Raw genomic sequence first — 23,086 nt, forward strand, 5'->3', positions numbered from 1 at the left:
ATCTGGTTTGGCCCAAAGTGAGATCAAAGTGGCCTGTATGTGACTACGATGTAAAACGAGTTTGACATCCCCGGTCAAAGTGATACCAAACCAAGAAAGAAGCTCAAAGGAACAACTGTGATAGTTCTATTGTGTTCATTATCAAGATAAAATTCCTACACAGAGCAACATGATGATGGTTGGAGAGCTTTAAGTAAACAAAAACATTTTCTCATCCTTTTTGATGTTCCACCTCTCATTTCCTCACCCTAAATTTTTAAAGTGCATGTTGTTGTTTTTATGGGGGTTTTTTGGGTTTGTTTTTTTTTGGGGTGGTTTTTTTTTTTTTTTGCTGTGCTCTCATTGAAGTGAATATCTCCCTTCACCACACCAGCCTCTCTGACTTATTTTCAACCAGTTCCTGTTATTGGCTCTCTTACTGCTGGCTGTCCTTACTGACCCCATAAAAACTGACCAAAGCCCTCAGAGCTGCCAGTTATGGCTTATTTTATACCTGTAAAGGGTCATGCTGCTGAAAGATTTTACACAAATATGTATATATATATATATATATATATATATATATATATATATATATATATATATATATATATATATATATATATATATATATATATATATATATATATATATATATAACATGCAGAGAAATTGAGGTAGTTTGCATCTGCAGTTTGAATAGAATGTGAAATTACAGAAAACAAAACAAAAATAAAAACAAAACATATCTGTAGCTGATTTGGAGAAAAAGGGTCCTTCACACAACACTACATCGACATTCGCTGCTCTCCCTGAAGAAACTGGTTCTTTTTGTATTTTCCTCTTTCTCGTCTAACATATCAGTCGGCTTGAAACCTGGACTGAACTTATGTGACTGCAAGAAACAAGATGACACACTCAAATTGCCTTCACACCTGAGATTAAATGTCATTGTTTGGAAAATCAGGTTGAGACAGGCTTGTCCCTTCTCACTACTGGAAATAGTTTGTTTGGTTTCAGTAAGGATGCTGCATGGGAAGAACACGAAGAAGATAGGACACATGATGGCCACTCACCCAATGTGAATTCAATTACTTGCTTTATTCTCACGTAGGTGCTATCAGACAATACACACACTTTTTACAAAGGACCTGGTACAACAAGCCTATCTAATTTCCTGTCTTAGTGAGCCACATATCCATGTTCTCACATACAGTTTAATCAGGTAAGGGCTGCATTGCATGTCATTGCAAAAATTGAAAGTCATCAGTCCAAATCATGTTTTTCCAATCTTCTGTTGTCCAATTGTAGTGAGGTTGTGTGAATTATAGCTTCAGTTTCCTGTTCATGGCTGACAGACGTGGCACCCAGTGTGGTCTTCTGCTGCTTTAGGTTTATGTGCTGTGTATTCAGAGAGGCTCTTCATATTTTCGTTGCGACAGTGTGAGTTAGTGTTGCCTTCCTAGCAGCTCACAGCAGTCTGGTGATTCACCTCTGAACTCAACAAGTCATATTTGCCCAAAGAACTACGGCTCACTGGATATTTTCTCTTTTTTTCCCCACATCATTCTCAGACATCTACTTGGATTTATTCACTTAAATCAACTTTTCAATCACCTGTTCCGCTTAAGTCACTTCATTCTGATGTGTTGAGTTGCCGCCATATTATTGGCTGATTAGATATTGCATTGGTGAGCAGCCAAACAGGTGTACCTAATAAGGTATGCATGTAGACTCTAATATACCTCTGGGTGATTTAATGAAAAGATGAAGTGATAAAGTCGGTTAAATTATACAAATAATCATGTTAAGTGAAGTGAGTGAAACTAATTTTGTCACGAAAATATTCCCAATTTTCTCACATTTAAAGATGAGTTTAGAGAGCTTGTGATCAGACTTTTGTATGAGCACATCCACACCAGGGCACTGCTTTAGTATGTTGGTGTTGTTGTTACTCAAAATTGAAGGAAAACATGGTTTTACATAAAGGCAGTTGCAATGAGGGAAACACTTACAGCAGAATGCATTGAAATTAAGAAATTATGGTTATGTTTGAATTGGCCAGCTTCACTATTTAGTCCTGTAAATAGCAGTTTCAGTGGTACAGTGCACAACAAAGCTTGCTACACACCAGTAAGCAGCATACAAAGGCTGTGCATTAAATATGTCAGCCTAAACAATTGTGCTGTTTGAATGACAAAAAGGGAAATTAGATATCTCGTTCTGAGCCTGAACAGCAAAAGATAATAATAAATGTCTGTTTATAGAAATGCTCAGTCCAGACTGTAACATTAGTAGACTACTAATAGACTATGAAAAATTTGCACATGAGCCAATGTGAAATATGTGCAATATGTGTTAATTCCCCATGAATAATACTGAAGAGTAGTATATAATAGCACAGATACAGCCACAGTTTCCATGCTGCAATTGTTTAGCTAAAGTAGCCTAAGACAGAGGTGTCCAACTCCAGGCTTCAAGGGCCGGTGTCCTGCAGGTTTTAGATGTCACCCTGGGTCAACAAACCTGAATCAAATGATTAGTTCATTACCAGGCCTCTGGAGAACTTCAAGACTTGTTGATGTGTTGGATCAAGGACACATTTAAAACCTGCAGGACACCGGTCCTTGAGGCCTGGAGTTGGACACCCCTGGCCTAAGATGAAAATAAAGTTAGGTATATAGAGAAATGTCATTAAAATTGATTTAAAAGTTATGGAGAGCTAGATGTCATGTACTAATCTAAAATGAAATGTAAAAACAGCTGTATGCTACATGGTATAGCAAATGCAAATGCAATACTGTGAGAGACTGGGAATGAGGGGGACAGTTAATTACAGTATAATTAATCTTATGTGAAGCTAAAGCTAAGCTAAAGCAGACCACGTTTGGATCATTAGGATCCCAGTGATGATGAGATTGGGTTCACAGACACTCTCTAACAGCAGCCATTAAAGACAATCTTTAAGGACATTTACATTATTCATTCCATTTACCTGCAGGTGAAACTGGGGTCAAACGTCTAGCCAACAGGCGTAGGTGGTCATGAATAATCAAACTTTTGTTTCAATAGATTCCAAAAAAGCCTTCTGCGGGACAGAAGTACATGCCACAGGCATTTGTTTTAAAGCATATGCAGTGTTTCACAGTTTCTTTCATTTTTGCCACATTTAGATTGAAAACTACCTACAGAGAAGGGTGAGACGCATTAAACAATCAGCTGGAAGGAAGGAAAAGTGACACAAGTTGATCAATCAATCAATCAATCAATCAATCAATCAATCAATCTTTATTTATAAAGCACTTTTCATACAAAAAAAAATGTAGCACAAAGTGCTTTACATAGTTAAAAGCAGCCCACCCCACCCTCCAACTCACTCCCCACACTCTCATTAACATAAATGATGTGAATACACACATATCCCCCCCCCACACACACACACACACACACACACATACACACACGCGCTGATGTGTAATGAATAAAAAACTAGACCCAAAGAGAAAAGTTAAATCCTTTGATGATAAGATGGAGAAGAAAAGCCAAGTTAAACTGGCCACCTTTGCCCTACAAGTTCTCATAAGGGTGAGGTAATTGGAAGCTCCAGGTTACGGACAATTAAGTAGTGGAAAAGCTTCTTAAAGTCTGCGACCCCTGGGCCACCTCACCTGGCTGGTAATCTAGTGTTGAATGACAGTGGACATAATCTTAAAGCTGGTGTTATGAAAGCTTTGAAAGCTCATTTCGTTAGGTGAACCTAACTGGATAATGAATTTCTTTTTTTCACTCAGCAGTCACATGATTCAAACTGAGAACAACCTGGTTAGGTCACGGGTGATTAGCGTTGCTGTAACTGTTGTTCACTAATCTCGTCTGTTCTAGTGCCTCACTGAGCATCACGATCTATAAAGGTTTGTAATCACCTCAGTCAGAGCTCTATAGATAGACTCAAGAAGTGACTGTGATCAGTGAGTTTCCTGTTCCACTTAACGCCTTCTAATGTAAACTAGGAAAAAGATTATTTAGGACAAATATACATTATACACTGACCGGGCACAACATTATGACCACCTGCCTAATACTGTGTTGGTGCCGCTTTTGCTGCCACAACAGGCCCTGACCCTCGAAGGCATGGACTCCACTAAAATCCTGAAGGTGTGCTGTGGTATCTGGCATCAAGATATTAGCAACAGATCCTGGAAGTCCTGTAAGTTGTGATGTGGGGCCTCCATGGATCGGACTTTTTTGTCCAGCACATCCCACAGATGCTTGATTGGATTAAGATCTGGGGAATTTGGAGGCCAAGTCACCAAGTCAAGCACCTCAATTACTATTTTATCATTTTTTATTTGGCTTTTAAGTTTGTGCTTTTTTCTCTTTTATATTTTTTCTTAGGGTGATGCAAAATGGCCTTGTAGCAGATTGGCCACCGTGTAGTACCAGGGGTGAAATCTCAGTCCATAGCATTTCATTTTCTGGCTCTTCAAATACTAAAATAACTTTCATAATTTTCTGGTTTCTTATTAAAAACATAGATAACCTCCATTATTTTCATCAGGGAAACATTCATCTCTCTTCCGTGTATTTCCCCTTATTGATTGTGTTGATTTTCATTTACTTTTCTTCCTTGTTTTCCCTTCTTTCACCTCCTAACATCAGCCCCAACAAAATCCATCTTACTGATGCAAACTCCACTAGAATAAAAACCAAAATCAGCTTTGCACTTGCTGATCTGAACTTGCTCATTCCATCCATATTTTGTCTGTTTGTAGGGAAAAATAATCTCCAAAGGTCCAAGTCTTTGTAAACATTCCACTCAGCAACACAAACTCAGACGCATAACCTTTGGAATTATTTATTAGAATTCATCTTTTTTAGCTGGAAGTTAATTAGTGCTAGTAAAAATAGATTCAGACTCAGTTAGTATAACTTAAAGTTCAAAACATTGAAGTAAACACTTTGTTACCCATCTTTCTCATTGCTTTTTCCCCTGCAGTTTTCCACCATGACTGATGAATTTATTTAAAGATGACAGTGATAAATAGTTGACATGTGAGCTTAGCAGCTTTCTCCAGAGATATTTTAGACCATCAAGCTTGTGTTAGCCTAAAATACCATACGAGCAAACAGCTAAAAGCTCTGGGGGAAGCACCAAAGTAGTCATTGGGTTTGGACATACAAATAACAATTTTCAAGATCCCACTGTCGCTAAAGTGCTTGCTCAGAGACGGTTATATGATTGTTGGATTTTTCTCTGTATGTATAATTGTAGGGTCTACCTTACAACATAAAGCGTCTTGAGGCAACTGTTGTTGTGATTTGGCGCTGTATAAATAAAATTGAATTGAACTGAAGGGAATTGAAGTTTTATATCCTTGCTTTAACCTGATTCATATTTCACCTCTTTTCTTAGTTACATTTCATCTTTTGTTCGATTGTTTCACTGATTCCTGTCTTGCACCCTGTGGTTTTGGGGGTTACTTTACTAAGTAATATAAGTGTAAAAACTTATTATTTAAATAATTGTCAGTTGTTTGCCGGACGAGACAAAACATGTGAAGTTATAAACCTGGATTCCGCTAATGATGATGGGCATTTTGGCATTAAAGTTGTGCCAGAATAAAATATGTCATTCACATTTCAGCTTTGTTTGAAGTTTCTTACATGTTCGCAGGTCAGAGACCGCACGTTAGTTTTGTATTTACCGGCTGTCCAGCGCGCCCTGAACGCGGCGCGGCGCTGCCATGTTGTTGTTGTATTTTCTGGGCAGCGGCGGAGTTTCCAGCTGCTGTAGCTGTCTGCGGACGCGGTGGGTAGTTTCGGTGGGGGAGGCACTGCTTTAATCACTCTATTTGGATTACAACCGAGCTTCAAGTAACAGCAAAAGTTGCCGGACAACAGGAGCTGCCGTCGGGTATGTAGTTTTCCACGTTTTTAAACTTGTCTCCGTTGGTGTCCTGTCACTCTTTGCTAAGGGGAGCTACGGCTTGCTCTGTGGTTTGCTTCTACTTTTTCCCATTCATGCTAACAGGCGGTAGCTTAGCGCAGTTGAGCAGCTATCTTTCTTTCCCCGGAGTTCCACACAGGGAGTTAAAATCGATAAGTTTTTTTGTAGTCTTAAAGTCGAAAAAGCGGAGTTGATTTTTGTTTGACACAAGCAGTAACAGGTGAACATTGTTTGGGAAGCTAACTTGGGAGCTAGCTGGCTAACGCTGCCAACTGACACCAGCTTGGAAAACTTACGGGGCAATAACTTGAAAAGTCACAGAAACTTCGTGTCGTATCGTGTTTAAGGTGTTTCAATGTAAAGAAAGAATAAACTGAGCGTGATGGTTTCAGTTTGCCTCACCAGCGGTGGCTTTTTGAGGACTGCGAGGAAAAGTCATTGCGGTTTATTTATTTTTAGCAAGTCAGGACAAGCTGGAAAGGGACAATTTATCAGCGTAGGGTAATATTAGCCTGATGCGTGGTTAAAGAAACTGACTTTTCCACCTAGTGTAAAGTTTAATATTTATTTGGACTAACTTCACCCACCTTTGCCTCACTGTGCAGGTAACCTACAATCAGTTAGAGGTCCAGGCTCTGTTATTACAGCTTTTGTGGAAGCGAATGTGCGAATCTGATTGCTGGTGAAACCTGTCTACCTCAAAATGGGAAGTCTGCAACGCCTTGCCTCTGCCTTAGTCAGGTTGCCCATTATTTTCACTTGACTTCTTCTTCCACTACACTGAGTCTTTGAACTTAAGGTTAGAGGACGATCACGTGTCTTCCCTGGCCAGTATTCGCGTTCTCTCCTGCAACTGATTAATTTTCAGTTAGAAGAAGATTTGTACTATTTTTAATTATAAAATCCCTAATTCGTGGTTTTAAGTTTTTCTTCTTTGTCCACTTTACAGTTTTAAGCTACCCCAAATAATTAGAATAACTCAAACAAAATAATTAAATAAATGACATCCACTTTCTGCTGCTTATCTGGGTACGAATCGGAGGGGCGGCAGAGATAACCAGACCTCACTATCCACATCAACTGCCCGTAGCTCTTCTGGTGTGACATGGAGACGTTCCCAAACCAGCTGAATGACATAATCTCTACAGCATGTACTAGACTTGTCCTTGGGTCCCCTCCCAGTCGGATGTTCCCAAAGCACCACACATAGGAGGTATCTAGGAGGCATCCCAGTAACCTCAGCTGGCTCCTTTTGATATAGAGGAGCAGTGGTTGTAGGCCCCTCACCCCTCCTGTAAGGGAGAGCCCAGAGGACCCTATGGAGGAAATTAATTTCCACTGTTTATACCCACAGACTCATTCTTCCTATCACTTCCCAGATGTTGACAGCTGTGCCTTAACACTTAACTCTCTTTTCATCACAATTGAGTGGTACAATGTTTATAACACTACCACTGCGTCTGTCAAGCTCTCACTCCATTCTCCTCTCACTAGTGAACAAAACTGCGTTGGAATAGTCCTCCATTTGAGGCAGAAACTTGTTCCCATGTTGGGGTGGGCACTCCGGATTTGGATATGGCTGCAATACTGGTGCTTCAACAAATCTCTCCAGTGTGAGACAGTGGTAATCACTTGATGTATCTGACAGGATCATCTGCAAAAAGCAGAGACATGATTCTTAGACTACCAAGCGTGAAACCCTCCGCCTCTTGGCTGAATGTGAAATTCTGTCTTTAAAAATTATGAACAGAATCTGTGACAAAGGGCACCTCTGGCAGAGTGCAACACCCACTGGGAATGAATGTGACTTATTGCTGCCAATGCTGACTAAGCTCTCACTTTGCATCTGCATGGACTGATTAGCCTGTAACAACATGCCTGGTACTTCTTAATTCTGAAGCACCCAAGGGATGTACAGTGGGGCAAAAAAGTATTTAGTCAGCCACCGATTGTGCAAGTTCCCCCACTTAAAATGATGACAGAGGTCAGTAATTTGCACCAGAGGTACACTTCAACTGTGAGAGACAGAATGTGAAAAAAAAAATCCATGAATCCACATGGTAGGATTTGTAAAGAATTTATTCGTAAATTAGGGTGGAAAATAAGTATTTGGTCAATAACAAAAATACAACTCAATACTTTGTAACATAACCTTTGTTGGCAATAACAGAGGTCAAACGTTTACTATAGGTCTTTACCAGGTTTGCACACACAGTAGCTGGTATTTTGGCCCATTCCTCCATGCAGATCTTCTCGAGAGCAGTGATGTTTTGGGGCTGTCGCCGAGCAACACAGACTTTCAGCTCCCGCCACAGATTTTCTATGGGGTTGAGGTCTGGAGACTGGCTAGGCCACTCCAGGACTTTCAAATGCTTCTTACGGAGCCACTCCTTTGTTGCCCGGGCGATGTGTTTTGGATCATTGTCATGTTGGAAGACCCAGCCTCGTTTCATCTTCAAAGTTCTCACTGATGGAAGGAGGTCTTGGCTCAAAATCTCACGATACATGGCCCCATTCATTCTGTCCTTAACACGGATCAGTCGTCCTGTCCCCTTGGCAGAAAAACAGCCCCATAGCATGATGTTTCCACCCCCATGCTTCACAGTAGGTATGGTGTTCTTGGGATGCAACTCAGTATTCTTCTTCCTCCAAACACGACGAGTTGAGTTTATACCAAAAAGTTCTACTTTGGTTTCATCTGACCACATGACATTCTCCCAATCCTCTGCTGTATCATCCATGTGCTCTCTGGCAAACTTCAGACGGGCCTGGACATGCACTGGCTTCAGCAGCGGAACACGTCTGGCACTGCGGGATTTGATTCCCTGCTGTTGTAGTGTGTTGCTGATGGTGACCTTTGTTACTTTGGTCCCAGCTCTCTGCAGGTCATTCACCAGGTCCCCCCGTGTGGTTCTGGGATCTTTGCTCACCGTTCTCATGATCATTTTGACCCCACAGAATGAGATCTTGTGTGGAGCCCCAGATCGAGGGAGATTATCAGTGGTTTTGTATGTCTTCCATTTTCTGATGATTGCTCCCACAGTTGATTTTTTCACACCAAGCTGCTTGCCTATTGTAGATTCACTCTTCCCAGTCTGGTGCAGGTCTACAATACTTTTCCTGGTGTCCTTCGAAAGCTCTTTGGTCTTGGCCATGGCGGAGTTTGGAGTCTGACTGTTTGAGGCTGTGGACAGGTGTCTTTTATACAGATGATGAGTTCAAACAGGTGCCATTCATACAGGTAACGAGTGGGGGACAGAAAAGCTTCTTACAGAAGACGTTACAGGTCTGTGAGAGCCAGAGATTTTCCTTGTTTGAGGTGACCAAATACTTATTTTCCACCCTAATTTACGAATAAATTCTTTACAAATCCTACCATGTGAATTCATGGATTTTTTTTTTTTCACATTCTGTCTCTCACAGTTGAAGTGTACCTCTGGTGCAAATTACTGACCTCTGTCATCATTTTAAGTGGGGGAACTTGCACAATCGGTGGCTGACTAAATACTTTTTTGCCCCACTGTACGTGACACATCGAGACATGCATTCAAATGCCTTCTCAAAATCCTTTAGCCTATTTGATCAAACTCCCACATGTACACTTGAACAAAAGAGTAAAGAGTATCCCCTTGTTCCCTCTTGCATTGTGGGTGTTACATTGTGACTAGATAGCTGTCGGTGTTGACTTTGGTGGCTGTCATCGCCCTGTTAGCAAACAGGATTACATTTACCTTTGGCAAAGGCTATTGTTTAAATTTTTAAAGAAAGTATTATTAAGTAGTATTAAACCACCCCCACTGTCTTCACCTTTTCTCATTTGTCTCCCACACTTACAAAAATAATGCTGGAACAGCTGGTGGTTTAAATGTAGTAATTAACAAATCTTTTCAACTCTTAAGCAAAGTACTATGTCATGGTTAACAAAATATTTTTGTTTTTTTGGACATATATTAATTTTTATTAAAAAAAGTATTTAGCTACAATTGTTCAACTTGAAATAAAACAGTGATTCTCTAAATCTAACTAAATAGCTCTGGGGAAACAAATACAGTCTGTAAGCAAACATCTGTTATGACTGAGTGTAAAGAGCAGGAAGAGATTTACATATTGATAAGGATGCTTTCTGAACTACTTTGCGGTGACAGGCACAGCTGGGCTTAATAAACTTACCTATATGGAGCGTTTTTGTAGCGATCACTTTTGGAATTTCTGTAGGAAGAAGGTTAAACAAAAAAAGCACCCTCACACTCTAATAATCCTGTTCTACTATAGGAAAAACTCTGCTGTATTGCATTGATAGACTGAGTATCTCTGTGGGAACAAAAGGTTAAAGGAAACTGTGGGCGAGAGAAGATCTTGTTATAAAAATGTGTTTTCTTTTAATCAGACGTTTCATTAACACTTATAGCTGCGTAGGTTGGTAGTTATCTTATGTTCCAACATGACATGTCTTGTAGTCTAATGGTTGCATTTGGATAAAGTTACATTTTTGCTTAAAACTGTGTTTCACGGTTCTAGAGTTGACTGCCTCTTTGCCTAATTATTGGTGATAAATGTGTGAGATCTTTTTTTCATAATAAAACTGAAATGTCACCCACAGCTGAGTGTCAGGCCTTTCATAATTTAATATGGTCTTCTTTTTTAAGTTCACTAGTATTTCATGCATTAAATGAGCTCAAGGTATATTTTCACTTGTCATGCTTTAGCCAAATGGCACCCAAAAGCCTAAGGGCCTACAATGTAGACTGATGTAAAGTAGAAGAAAGCAACAGATCTTCACTTTGAAGAGATTTTTGTATTTCCATAGATTTAGGTTATATTTCTAGGATAAAAATTAGACACTCACTGCCCCAAAAATACAGTTTTTAACATTCTCCCTTCTAAATATTTAAAATACCAACTATATTGTGTCAAGTATATAAAAGTTCCTTAAGAGCTTGTCCAAAAAACAGGTTAAAAATAGTAATTAACCTTAAATCTTTATAGTCAGCTGCCTCTCCAGTGAATCACAGTCCTTAGGTTTAGAACATGAAGTATTTCTCCACCTGCAGCCCCCTTGAAACCATAGACATTATAAAAATACGTACCTACCATGACACAGATTTAAGGCATTTGGGATCTATTGGACCATGGGACAAGAGACACAAGCAGGTAAATGTTGAGCATCACACAAGCAACCTGTACAGAAGATCAGCTGTAGGGAAAGAACAAGACAGGAATATACTGGACTGATCTATAAGCAGCACTTTCACTATAAGAGTGAGGAGATCAACTCTAGTATCAACTAGTAATCCAGTAGTAATCTTCTAAATAGAGTCTCTATACAAGAAACTCTTAACTTGTACCTAACCTTTTGAAACTGGGCAGCTTATTCAGTTTTAATACCAAAACTAGGGAAATAAAAGAACCCGGCATGCTTCTGAAGTAGGGCTGCTCGATTATGGCAAAAATGATAATCACGATTATTTTCACTGAAATTGAGATCACGATTATTTGACGATATTTATTTAACCCTTTAAGACCTACTATAGAACCAAGTCCACCAGAGCTTATATTATTTTTTTACATGCTGTAGTGCCATTTGTGGGAGCATTTCAAGTTGCTATACATCAATACAACTGTTATAGCCCATATTTTAATAATATGTATGCATTAAGTCCATAGTAATTACATAAATTGCAAAAAAGTGCAATAAACTACAAAAAAAATTGAAAATCGCTTTTGTTTTGTTTACATATATTTCTACTTGGAGAAATTTAAGAGGTTTATCCCTCAAAACTTTAAATACAATAAAGTTGCAAAAAATAGTTTCCCACCACAGGGAATTTATTTTGAGTGTCTTCATAGTTTTATTTTGGAGATACAGCAATTTTTATATACTGCAGGAAAAACAAACAATCCTATGATGCAAATTTGCAAAGAAAACAGCATGTGCATCATTTCACTGTGGGGAAGTGTTACGAACAGCTGATAGGAACGGCAAAGCGTGTTTCTGGAATATTATGCTTTTGTTCCTGCAAGCGCTTTTTATGCAATTTTTGCAAAGCTATATGTGGAAGGAAACCGTGACCGAGGACAAGCTGATGGCATAAGATGTAAGTACAACTCCTCCGGTTTCATATGCAAAACAAATTATTGCGCTAGCTTACACGGTTCAGGTTATACAGGGATTTAACATTGGTTACGCAAAACGGAGCATGCAGCTCTGACCGGCTTTAAAGGGTTAACAATGACTTTAAAAAAATAATATAAAATAGTGTGCAACACCACTGAAGTTTTTTTTTTTTAAACTCTCTTTTCAACCAACGGCAGTCACTCTCCAAATAACTTCTGCTTAGCTTTCCGAGCTTCCCTCGGGTCCTCTTAATCAGCGGTCTCCAACCTTTTTTGCGCCACGGACCTGTTTATGCCCGACAATATTTTCACGGACCGGCCTTTAAGGTGTCGCGGATAAATGAGGGAGGGGCTAATAATCGGCTCAGTCATTTTTAATGATCGTTGAAAGCCCAGATCGTAATCGTGATTAAAATTCGATTAATTGAGCAGCCCTATTCTGAAGTGTCATGTGATTTTGGGAGTCTGTTACTGACTACTTCCTTAGATGGCTGAAAGTAGAACGCTGGGTGGGAAATTACCATCAGTCTTTATGTAATGAGAAAAATGGGACCTAATTAATGACTCCCTGGAAGAGAAATTGTGACTTTCCGTTTCTATTCCCCAAACAATGCACCTGGTAAATTGCAGCACCCTCCTCTTAGGAGGTAATCATCCATTTATTGTGATTTATCCAACGCTGCAGCTTTTGGATGATCTTCTAAGTTTGCAAGTAGCAAATCAGTCAGCCAAGATATCTTCTTCCTTTTCGTGTTTGAATGTGGTTCAAACTAGTTCTTCCAGAACTCCTGGGCAATGTAAAGTACACTCAACTACCCGAGGAACCAGGAACCCCTTTACCCCTCATCTCACTTTCGAAGTAGTCAGATCTGGCTCTGAGTAATCCAATATCCTGCACATAATCCAACGTGTCAGTTATAAATGGATGCAGATAAGGACAGCGGGTCATTTCCTGACTGACACATCAAGGAGGTCACAGATAAACAAAAACAGATTATCTAAACAGTGAGTGCTTCGTTTACTGTTTGTGAGGATGAGTATCCTTTGGAATCTGTAGAAATCTGCACATGCAAAGCACAGTTTTAAAAATATACATTTTTAAGCACTTTCCTCCTGTATACTTTGTAGCACACAGACAAAATGGTGCAAAGATAGTAGGGAAGCGTATCATTTATGTGATTTGCAGACAGAAGTGCACAGCCAGCATGTTGTTAAGTCCTAACATTTCATCATAACGTTTTGTCTTTCAGGCTGTTAATGTGTAAAATTGGTGCACCTACCTCATCTTTTCTGCACCATGGTCTCTCTATTTATCCCACTAAAACAAGAACAAAAATGAAGAAATGAGATAAATTAGCAAGCTTTAAATTAAAAGAGACAAAAATACTCTCTGTGTGGTTTTGTTTACGCTAGGCCATTTTAGCTGCTCGCCACAGCCCTGTTCATTTTAAGGAGTCCAGAGGTTTCTGTATGCACAGTCTCACGCTTGTTGTGTGTGATATATGCAGGGATGGTGATATGGCAAGATAGTGAGGGAAGTTAAGTTTAATATGAATTTAAAGAATGTAATATTGCTATTATGCATTAGTGGAAAGAAAAAAACCCCTAAATATTGTCATGACTGGCAGACTGTTGGCAATCACCAGCACAACCCTAATTTTCTTTAGTTATGGAGGATGTTTAATTGCATATTTAGGAGGGCTTACTAATATTAGTAATATGTTAGACCGCTTCTTGTAAGTGGTTTAGTTTGAGTTGTATGATGTGTGAAATGTGAGTTTTGTTGAAATCGAATAACAAATATGCTATAAGTTGAAAAGTTGCTGGGAATAGTTCCTCTGCCAAGACAGAACGAAGCTTTTTAATTACAGCTCCTTGGCTTTTTAATTACAGCTCCTTGGCTTTTTGTCCTCCTGCAAAAACTAATAGGCCAAATTATGTAAAACTTTCTTTAGAGGAGGGGGTTCTATGCTCAGCGCTAGAGTTGTTTCTCTATATATCTGCTCTCATTAAATATATATCTGCTCTCATTAAATCATGACATCACAACTGTCTGAAACCCAAGCTTTTGGGTCATAGATATTATGTAAGCATACACAGATCTCATTATTGTGAAATATATATATATATGTATATATATAAAAAAACAAAACAAAACACCCAGCACGCCCCTGCGGGCGGTTTATCCTTCAAGCTCGGGTCCTCTACCAGAGGCCTGGGAGCTTGAGGGTCCTGCGCAGTATCTTAGCTGTTCCCAGGACTGCGCTCTTCTGGACAGAGATCTCCGATGTTATTCCCGGGATCTGCTGGAGCCACTCGCCTAGCTTGGGAGTCACCGCACCTAGTGCTCCGATTACCACGGGGACCACCGTTACCTTCACCCTCCACATCCTCTCGAGCTCTTCTCTGAGCCCTTGGTATTTCTCCAGCTTCTCGTGTTCCTTCTTCCTGATATTGCTGTCATTCGGAACCGCTACATCGATCACTACGGCCGTCTTCTTCTGTTTGTCTACCACCACTATGTCCGGTTGGTTAGCCACCACCATTTTGTCCGTCTGTATCTGGAAGTCCCACAGGATCTTAGCTCGGTCATTCTCCACCACCCTTGGGGGCATCTCCCATTTTGACCTCGGGACTTCCAGGTTATACTCGGCACAGATGTTCCTGTACACTATGCCTGTACACTATATATATATATATAGAGTGAGATGCTTGGCTACAAGTTGAACAGCCACAAGGGGCAGTACCCTCCATGGAGAAGGAGGCTAGAGGGCAAGATCAAAGTAGCACGGAGGGAGGTTAGCCAACTAACAGAGTTGCAGAAAGGTGCGACAAATAAGGTGCCTAAGAAATACAGCAAGCTGTCCATACCTGAGGCCTTGGAAACTGCCAAGCAAAGACTCACAGCCTTGGCCAGCCGCTTGAGGAGGTACACCAGAGAGATAGAAGGCAGGAGAATAAACCAGCTGTTCTCCACAGAACCAGCAAAGGTGTACTCTCAGTGGCAAGGGAACAATAAGAGAACAGCACCACCAAGGCTGGAGACGGAGCAATACTGGAAGAGCATATGGGAGAAGGATGCAACCCATAACGGCAATGCTCAGTGGCTAGTGGATCTGAGGGCAGACCACAGCGACCTCCCTGAACAGGGTCCAGTAACCATCACAGTGGCAGATATCCAAGAAAGGGTCTCCAGTATGAAGAGTTGGACAGCACCAGGGCCCGACATGGTTCACGCCTACTGGCTGAAGAAGCTGACTGCACTCCACGAGCGTCTGGCAGCACAAATGAACCAGCTGCTAGTTAACGAGAGACACCCGGAATGGCTAACTGAAGGCCGGACGGTCCTGATCCCCAAGGACCCCAAGAAGGGACCGGTCCCCTCCAACTACCGACCAATAACCTGCCTCAGTACTACATGGAAGCTCCTGTCAGGCATCATATCGGCTAAGATGAACAGGCACATGGGTCAATACATGAGCGGGACACAGAAAGGAATTGGCAAGAATACCAGAGGTGCAAAACACCAGCTACTGGTAGACAGAACAATCAGCCGAGACTGCAAGACCAGACTGACCAACCTGTGCACTGCCTGGATTGATTACAAGAAGGCCTATGACTCAATGCCCCACAGCTGGATACTGGAATGCCTAGAATTGTACAAGATCAATGGGACCCTAAGAGCCTTCATCAGGAACTCAATGGGGATGTGGCGTACAACACTAGAGGCCAACTCCAAGCCCATAGCACAAGTTACCATCAAGTGCGGGATCTACCAAGGAGATGCTCTGTCCCCACTGCTGTTCTGCATAGGCCTGAACCCCCTCAGTGAGATCATTAACAAGACTGGCTACGGATACCGACTATGGAACGGAGCAGTTGTCAGCCACCTCCTGTACATGGATGACATCAAGCTGTATGCCAAGAGTGAACGAGACATCGATTCACTGATCCACACTACCAGGCTATACAGCAATGACATTGGAATGTCGTTCGGACTGGAGAAGTGTAGTCGGATGGTAACAAAGAGAGGGAAGGTAGTCAGAACTGAGGGGATTGAACTACCAGAAGGCAACATTGCAGACATAGAGGACAGTTACAAGTACCTGGGGATCCCGCAGGCAAATGGGAACCATGAAGAGGCCGCTAGAAAGGCTGCAACCACCAAGTACCTGCAGAGGGTTAGGCAAGTCCTGAGGAGTCAGCTGAATGGTAAGAACAAGATCCGGGCCATCAACACATACGCCCTGCCCGTGATCAGGTACCCTGCTGGGGTAATAGGCTGGCCAAAGGAGGAGATAGAAGCCACTGACATAAAGACAAGAAAGCTCCTGACCATGCATGGAGGGTTTCACCCCAAGTCCAGCACCCTGAGGCTGTACGCTAAGCGGAAGGAAGGGGGCCGGGGACTGGTGAGTGTCAGCACCACAGTCCAGGATGAGACAAGGAACATCCAAGAATACATTGGGAAGATGGCCCCAACTGACCGAGTGCTCAGTGAATACCTCAGGCAGCAGAAACCCAAGAAAGAGGAGGGAGACGAGGAACCATCATGGAAGGACAGGCCCCTGCACGGTATGTACCACCGGCAGATAGAGGAGGTGGCTGATATCCAGAAATCCTACCAGTGGCTGGACAAAGCTGGACTGAAAGACAGCACAGAGGCACTAATCATGGCAGCACAAGAACAAGCTCTGAGTACAAGATCCATAGAGGCTGGGGTCTATCACACCAGGCAAGACCCCAGGTGCAGGCTGTGTAAAGATGCCCCAGAGACAATCCAGCACATAACAGCAGGGTGCAAGATGCTAGCAGGCAAGGCATACATGGAACGCCATAACCAAGTGGCCGGCATAGTGTACAGGAACATCTGTGCCGAGTATAACCTGGAAGTCCCGAGGTCAAAATGGGAGATGCCCCCAAGGGTGGTGGAGAATGACCGAGCTAAGATCCTGTGGGACTTCCAGATACAGACGGACAAAATGGTGGTGGCTAACCAACCGGACATAGTGGTGGTAGACAAACAGAAGAAGACGGCCGTAGTGATCGATGTAGCGGTTCCGAATGACAGCAATATCAGGAAGAAGGAACACGAGAAGCTGGAGAAATACCAAGGGCTCAGAGAAGAGCTCGAGAGGATGTGGAGGGTGAAGGTAACGGTGGTCCCCGTGGTAATCGGAGCACTAGGTGCGGTGACTCCCAAGCTAGGCGAGTGGCTCCAGCAGATCCCGGGAATAACATCGGAGATCTCTGTCCAGAAGAGCGCAGTCCTGGGAACAGCTAAGATACTGCGCAGGACCCTCAAGCTCCCAGGCCTCTGGTAGAGGACCCGAGCTTGAAGGATAAACCGCCCGCAGGGGCGTGCTGGGTGTTGTTTTATATATATATATATATAAATATATATATACATACATGCATGCACGGGAAAAAAGAGGGGGGGAAAAGCAAAATTGATACCCTTTAAATCTACAAAATAGGGCATTATACTTTATGGCTCTCCAACTGCCTCTCTAGGCATTGTCTGCCTATAAACCTCAGTTTAAGGGATTGTTGTGACTCAGGATGTGGATGTTATTTTAGAGATAACATTCATGAGAGGGTGAAACTGAACAAAGATGCTCTACAGTGATCTGAGAACTATTTGTGTTTGTTATCAAGTCATTATCTATTGATACAAGATATGAAGCCATTAAAAATGAATGGACACTGTGTATCCTACTTCTTTTAGTCTCTCTCTGCTGTATAGCTAACATTAGCTAGACTGTGCTAATATAAGGTTGAACAGAGCAGCTTAATTGTGAGTGGACTTTCAAATTTAGTCCTGTTTTAGAGTAGATGTTTGTACTTAGTAGCACCTTGTTTCAACTAGTAGATGACACTGCATTCAATAGTAATAAGAACTATGCGTAATTATTCTAGTGGTGCATGTTTTTTAATTATTTATAGGCCTCTTGTAACATTTGTTACGAGAGTGTGTCCCACAAAAATAGTGTCTTTGTGGTGAAAGCGAGGAAGAAGGTGCATATGTAAGCATGTGTGGAGGCACACCCATCTTTTCTCCAGCTCCACCGCCTGGATTGCAGTGCGCAATGTGATATCCCCGTGTTGGTGGTGTTCTGTATTATCATAACAGTGATGGTCAAGGCTCAACTGACCCGTCACGTTGTCCTAACATTCAGCAATTGTTAAAATTATCACTAGCAACCCAACATTAGTACCGTAAGCTATATTTGGCTAACAGGAAATCTAACTTGATGCTGCATTTATTATATTGTATAAATTATTAAAGAAAACTGGAGACAGCTGAATCATCAAAGACTGTCACACCAAGAGTAATCTGACCATTTTGTTCATAGGGAAACCCTAGACTTGAAAGTCCTGTGCTAAATTGAGTGCATTGTCCAATAGTAAATCTCTCAAGCTTTTGTTTCAGACAGGTGAAAAAGTGAATTGTAAAATATACTCTGTGTGGGGAAAATGCTGCACCTCAGTAGTTTATTTGAACTCGTTCTAGAATACAGGAGATTGGACTTAATGCACTTACAGGTGACAATTCATTTTTTTTTTTTTATAACTTTTTATTTATCATTTTACAGAGCAGAAGTGTTGTACAATTGAATAAATCATGCTGTCTTTCTGTTTTTGGACATTGAACAAGCCTTTTGATCATGTAGGTCAGTACTTTGAATATCTTTTCAATTATAAAAAGCATTAAATATTTGCATAAGTCACATACAACAGCTTTTCTATGAGACTAATAGGGGACTAAAGTAACAGTACAAAACTAAGAAGAAGAGCATGTCCTGTAAGCATCTACTTTCAGCATTAGTACTTCTCATTTTCATTTCAGGCCACACCATTACTCAACACTTAAAGGTCTTCCATAGTAAGTCACAGTTTCACTTCGGGTTTTTTTTTTTTAATGTGGCCCCAGCAGAGCATGTTTTACTTTTGTTACTCTAATTTGGCTTGTCTGTGTCATTTGTGCTCATGAACCATGTCCAGTTTTTCAGATTTCATGTCGGTGCTTATTCTTGTTAGATTTTAAGTATTATTATCCTACACTGGAAAGCTTTTTAGTGTTAGGCAAACAGTCTACTGAATATACTCAGCCTGTGCAGTGACATGAAGTAACATGGTTATAATCTTTATATTTCTCAGAATATCATTTTTCCTTCCTACAGATGCTCAGGGGTGTAAAACAAAGCCAGGCTTTCTTGTATTAACCTGCTTGACATAACTTACAATCACAGTCAGAAATAATGAGTATCACAATGAAGATTAGTTTCTCCGGAAACCCAGGCGCTGTGCTTCAAGTGAACGCTCACTTAAAAGGGGCGATTGGCATTTTACTAACCCATTAATCTTACTTAACTGTTTTTACGTTTTTTAATCTTATCACTGGTGCATCTCAGTGTGTTTGTTTTGGTTGTCTGTCATCAAGTTTGTATTTGACCTGAGAGAGAGAGAGAAATTAATAAATACTTAATAAATAATCAGAAATTTAGTAAGAGAAATTATTTTGTTGTTGGGATAATTTTCAGTTGTCAAATTGATCATTTGAATATTTCCATTTCTTAGGTAACTATTCTATAAGGTATCATTGTCATGATGTCATCCAGCATGTTATCAGATATTCATTTGTTGTGTAGATATCTGGTTTCTGTTTAGGGGATTCATGTTTTATTTAAAAAAAAACAACATGTAAATATATACCGTCTCTTCGTGTCCAACTGACATCAGTCACAGCAGTAGTTATACTTCAATTCACATCATTGTTGCTGGCTCAAACTTGCTGGTAGATTTCATACTGTCATACCAGAAATTTTTTCATTGTTTGCACAGAAGGAAATCCCCCCCCCCCCCCCCCCCCCCAAAAAAAAAAAAAAAAAAAAAAAAAAAAACTATGTACAGTATCCAAGTGCTTCACAACAATATCTTGTTTTCCTGGCATAGGGACAGCTCTTATTCTCTGCTGTGTTCATTGGTTGCGTGAGCAGCGAGGCTTCAGAGTGTGACAGTAAGCGTGGTGCACAGTGGGAGGGAAAAACTATTAGAGCTTTTGCTCCTTGTAAATTTCTTTCAAAGACAATTATTGTGCTGTCATTTCTGTTGCAGTTCCTCATGAAGCAATGTCTCGAACCTGTGTGGTGATTTTTGTTGTGAGTCTTTGCTGCAGCTGCCACTATAGATTACTACAAAGCTCCAAAGCTCAACTCAAGACATTCAAGACAGCTAGATTTACAATAATAATTTCACAGTGTACATATTTGTCTGTTTATATGCTGCATACTAAAAAATAGTAACCTCATGTTACTATAGGGTTGCCTTAACATCGAAACTTTTTTCACACCTTTGTTTTTCCAAGAAAAACAAGATGACTATATTAATCTTCTGCTAAAGTAGCACATTTGTCTATAAGTACACTTTATGGTGTTTCCATAGCTCTCTGAAATTAAGGGGATCCTTCAGCTAATAAAACACATTAGAGAACTTGAGTACCTCAAAGTACTGTAATAAATCAGATAGTTAACTGGCTTGAAATATAGTTGGTTAACCACCCAGATATTTGATGTAAATTATGAGCCATTAATTCAATTCATTTTCTTTCATTTTTATTCATACAGCACCAAATCGCAACAAAAGTTTCCTCAATGCACTACTTACAATAGTACAAAGAAAACAGAGTAAACCTCAATAATCATGTGACCCCCCCTATAAACAAGTGCTTTGGCGACAGTGGGAAGGAAAAACTCCCTTCTAACAGGAAGAAACCTCCAACAGAACCAGGCTCAGGGAGGAGCGGCCATTTGCTGTGACCAGTTGGGGTCACAATTTGAAGCTGGTTCTCGAGGGAACCCTGTGGAACTCCATAATTAACCTTAGTGTGCGAAGAGGACTCTCCATTTATATAAACAAATTGGAGTCTATTAGGTAGATACGATTCAAACTACTGCACCGCAGTACCTTTAATGCCTACAGCATACTGTAATCGCTGTAATGAAATATTATGGTCAGCAGTATCAAATGCTGCACTGAGGTCTAGGTAACAGAGGTAAGTCCACTGTCAGAGGCCATAAGACGATTATTTGCGACCTTCACTAAAGCTGTTTCCATAATGTGATGAGCTCTGAAACCTGACTGGAAATGTTCAAATAAGCCATTTTTCTGCAGATGATCTGTTAGCTGTTTGACAACTAGACTTTAAAGATTTTTTGAGATTGGCCAATAATTACCTAAGACAGCTGGGTCAGTGATGGCTTTTTAAATAACAGTTTAACTACTGCCAGCTTGAAGGCCTGTGGTACACAGCTTAATTGAGATAGGCTGATCATATTTAAGATTGAAGTATTAATTAATGGTAGGACTTCTTTGAGCAGTCTTGTTGGAATGGAGTCTAAGAGACACATTGATGGTTTGGAGGAAGTAATTACCCTAGTTACTCAGAAAGATCAATTGTAGAAAAAAACTCTAAATAAATATCAGTGGTAACTGTACATAATGTTACGTCTGTGAGATGATTATGAGTAAATTTTTTCTCTATTGATTAAAATTTTATTTGTTTTATTTAATAGTAAGATGTTTGAGCTTTACAGAAGGCTTTTTTTAAAGCAGCAAACTCTATTTCCACGTAAATGACGATCTTATAAAATAGTGAGACGCCATTTCCTCTCCAGCTTACAAGTTATCTCCTTTAAGGTGTGCATTTGAGAGTTATACGAGGGAGTCAAGTACTTCTGATTTGAAGCTTTCTTTTTCATACATAGTGAAGAAGTAAAATTATTAACAAGATAATCGACCTCTGTGGATGTAGCATTCAGGTAGCTGCTCTGCTCTGTGGTGGCACAAGAAGATAACAGTGGATGAATTATATCCCTAAACTTTGTTATAGCACTTTCATAAATACATCTACTGTGATGGAATATATTCCCCACTGCTGTATAATATATTATTGTAAATTTAGATGTTATTAGGAAATGATCAGACAAAAGAGGGTTTTCAGAAATACTGTTAAATGTTCAGTTTCTATTCCATAGGTTAGAACAAGATCTAGAGTGTGATTAAAATGGTGGGTGGGTTCTTTTACATTTTGAGAGAAGCCAATTGAGTTTAATAATAGATTAAATGAAAAATTTATTTTGCTTGTCCTCACTTTAGCACAGAGAAGTTAGTCGGATATGGACAGTATTGCAAACATGAACAGTTAGTGACAGCTAAAATCAGTTGAGTAGGCTGTGTGTGTTTAGGATGGAGGATGGGTTTAGTTTAGTTTCACTTTCAGGGTACTAAAATCAGAGGTAGATATAGTGATAAGACTTGTGATTCAAACACCACTGGTGTTTTGTTATGCATAGTTGTTCACGTGTACACAGTAGATACTAGAAAATAAAATAATTACTTGCTATTAAGTAACAAATAGATAAATACTATTTACTAGTATTAGTAGTATTGGTATTTAATGCTAATACTACTAAAAAGAACAGTACCATTCTTAATTATAGCCATTACAAAACACAGATATTTGTAAAAGTTTATATTATAATATCCAGGACTGTGGTAGTAGCTTCTTTCCAGTTTTACTTTACCCTTAGGATTGAATTGGCAGCCTCCAGTTGTTTTCTGTTATTTGGATAGAGTGGGAGTGAATGGGCCGCAGAGATTTGGGGGAAGAGATATAACAAATTCTTTTCATGGTGCATATAGAAACACCCTGAATTAACCAGAAAGAAATGGAAACCGTACAGCCAAGCCAACACTTGGGTCACAACTTGCTAGTATGTGTATATATATATATATATATATATATATATATATATATATATATATATATACACGAGCGTCTGGCAGCACAAATGAACCAGCTGCTAGTTAACGAGAGACACCCGGAATGGCTAACCGAAGGCCGGACGGTCCTGATCCCCAAGGACCCCAAGAAGGGACCGGTCCCCTCCAACTACCGACCAATAACCTGCCTCAGTACTACATGGAAGCTCCTGTCAGGCATCATATCGGCTAAGATGAACAGGCACATGGGTCAATACATGA

At 40.4% G+C, this 23,086-nt stretch overlaps 1 protein-coding gene across 1 annotated transcript in view; it reads left to right on the forward strand.

Annotated features, from left to right (window-relative positions):
* The first annotated feature begins 5,744 nt into the window (after window positions 1–5,744).
* Window positions 5,745–23,086, forward strand: part of plekhf2 (pleckstrin homology domain containing, family F (with FYVE domain) member 2) — a 40,139-nt gene continuing 22,797 nt past the window's right edge. The window contains exon 1 of the mRNA XM_080895988.1: window positions 5,745–5,893. The gene's annotated coding sequence lies outside the window, so the exon portion shown is untranslated. The remainder of the gene's footprint in view (window positions 5,894–23,086) is intronic.

The sequence above is a fragment of the Rhamphochromis sp. 'chilingali' genome (genome assembly GCF_963969265.1).
Source record: "Rhamphochromis sp. 'chilingali' genome assembly, chromosome: 11".
NCBI classification, from domain to species: Eukaryota; Metazoa; Chordata; class Actinopteri; order Cichliformes; family Cichlidae; genus Rhamphochromis; species Rhamphochromis sp. 'chilingali'.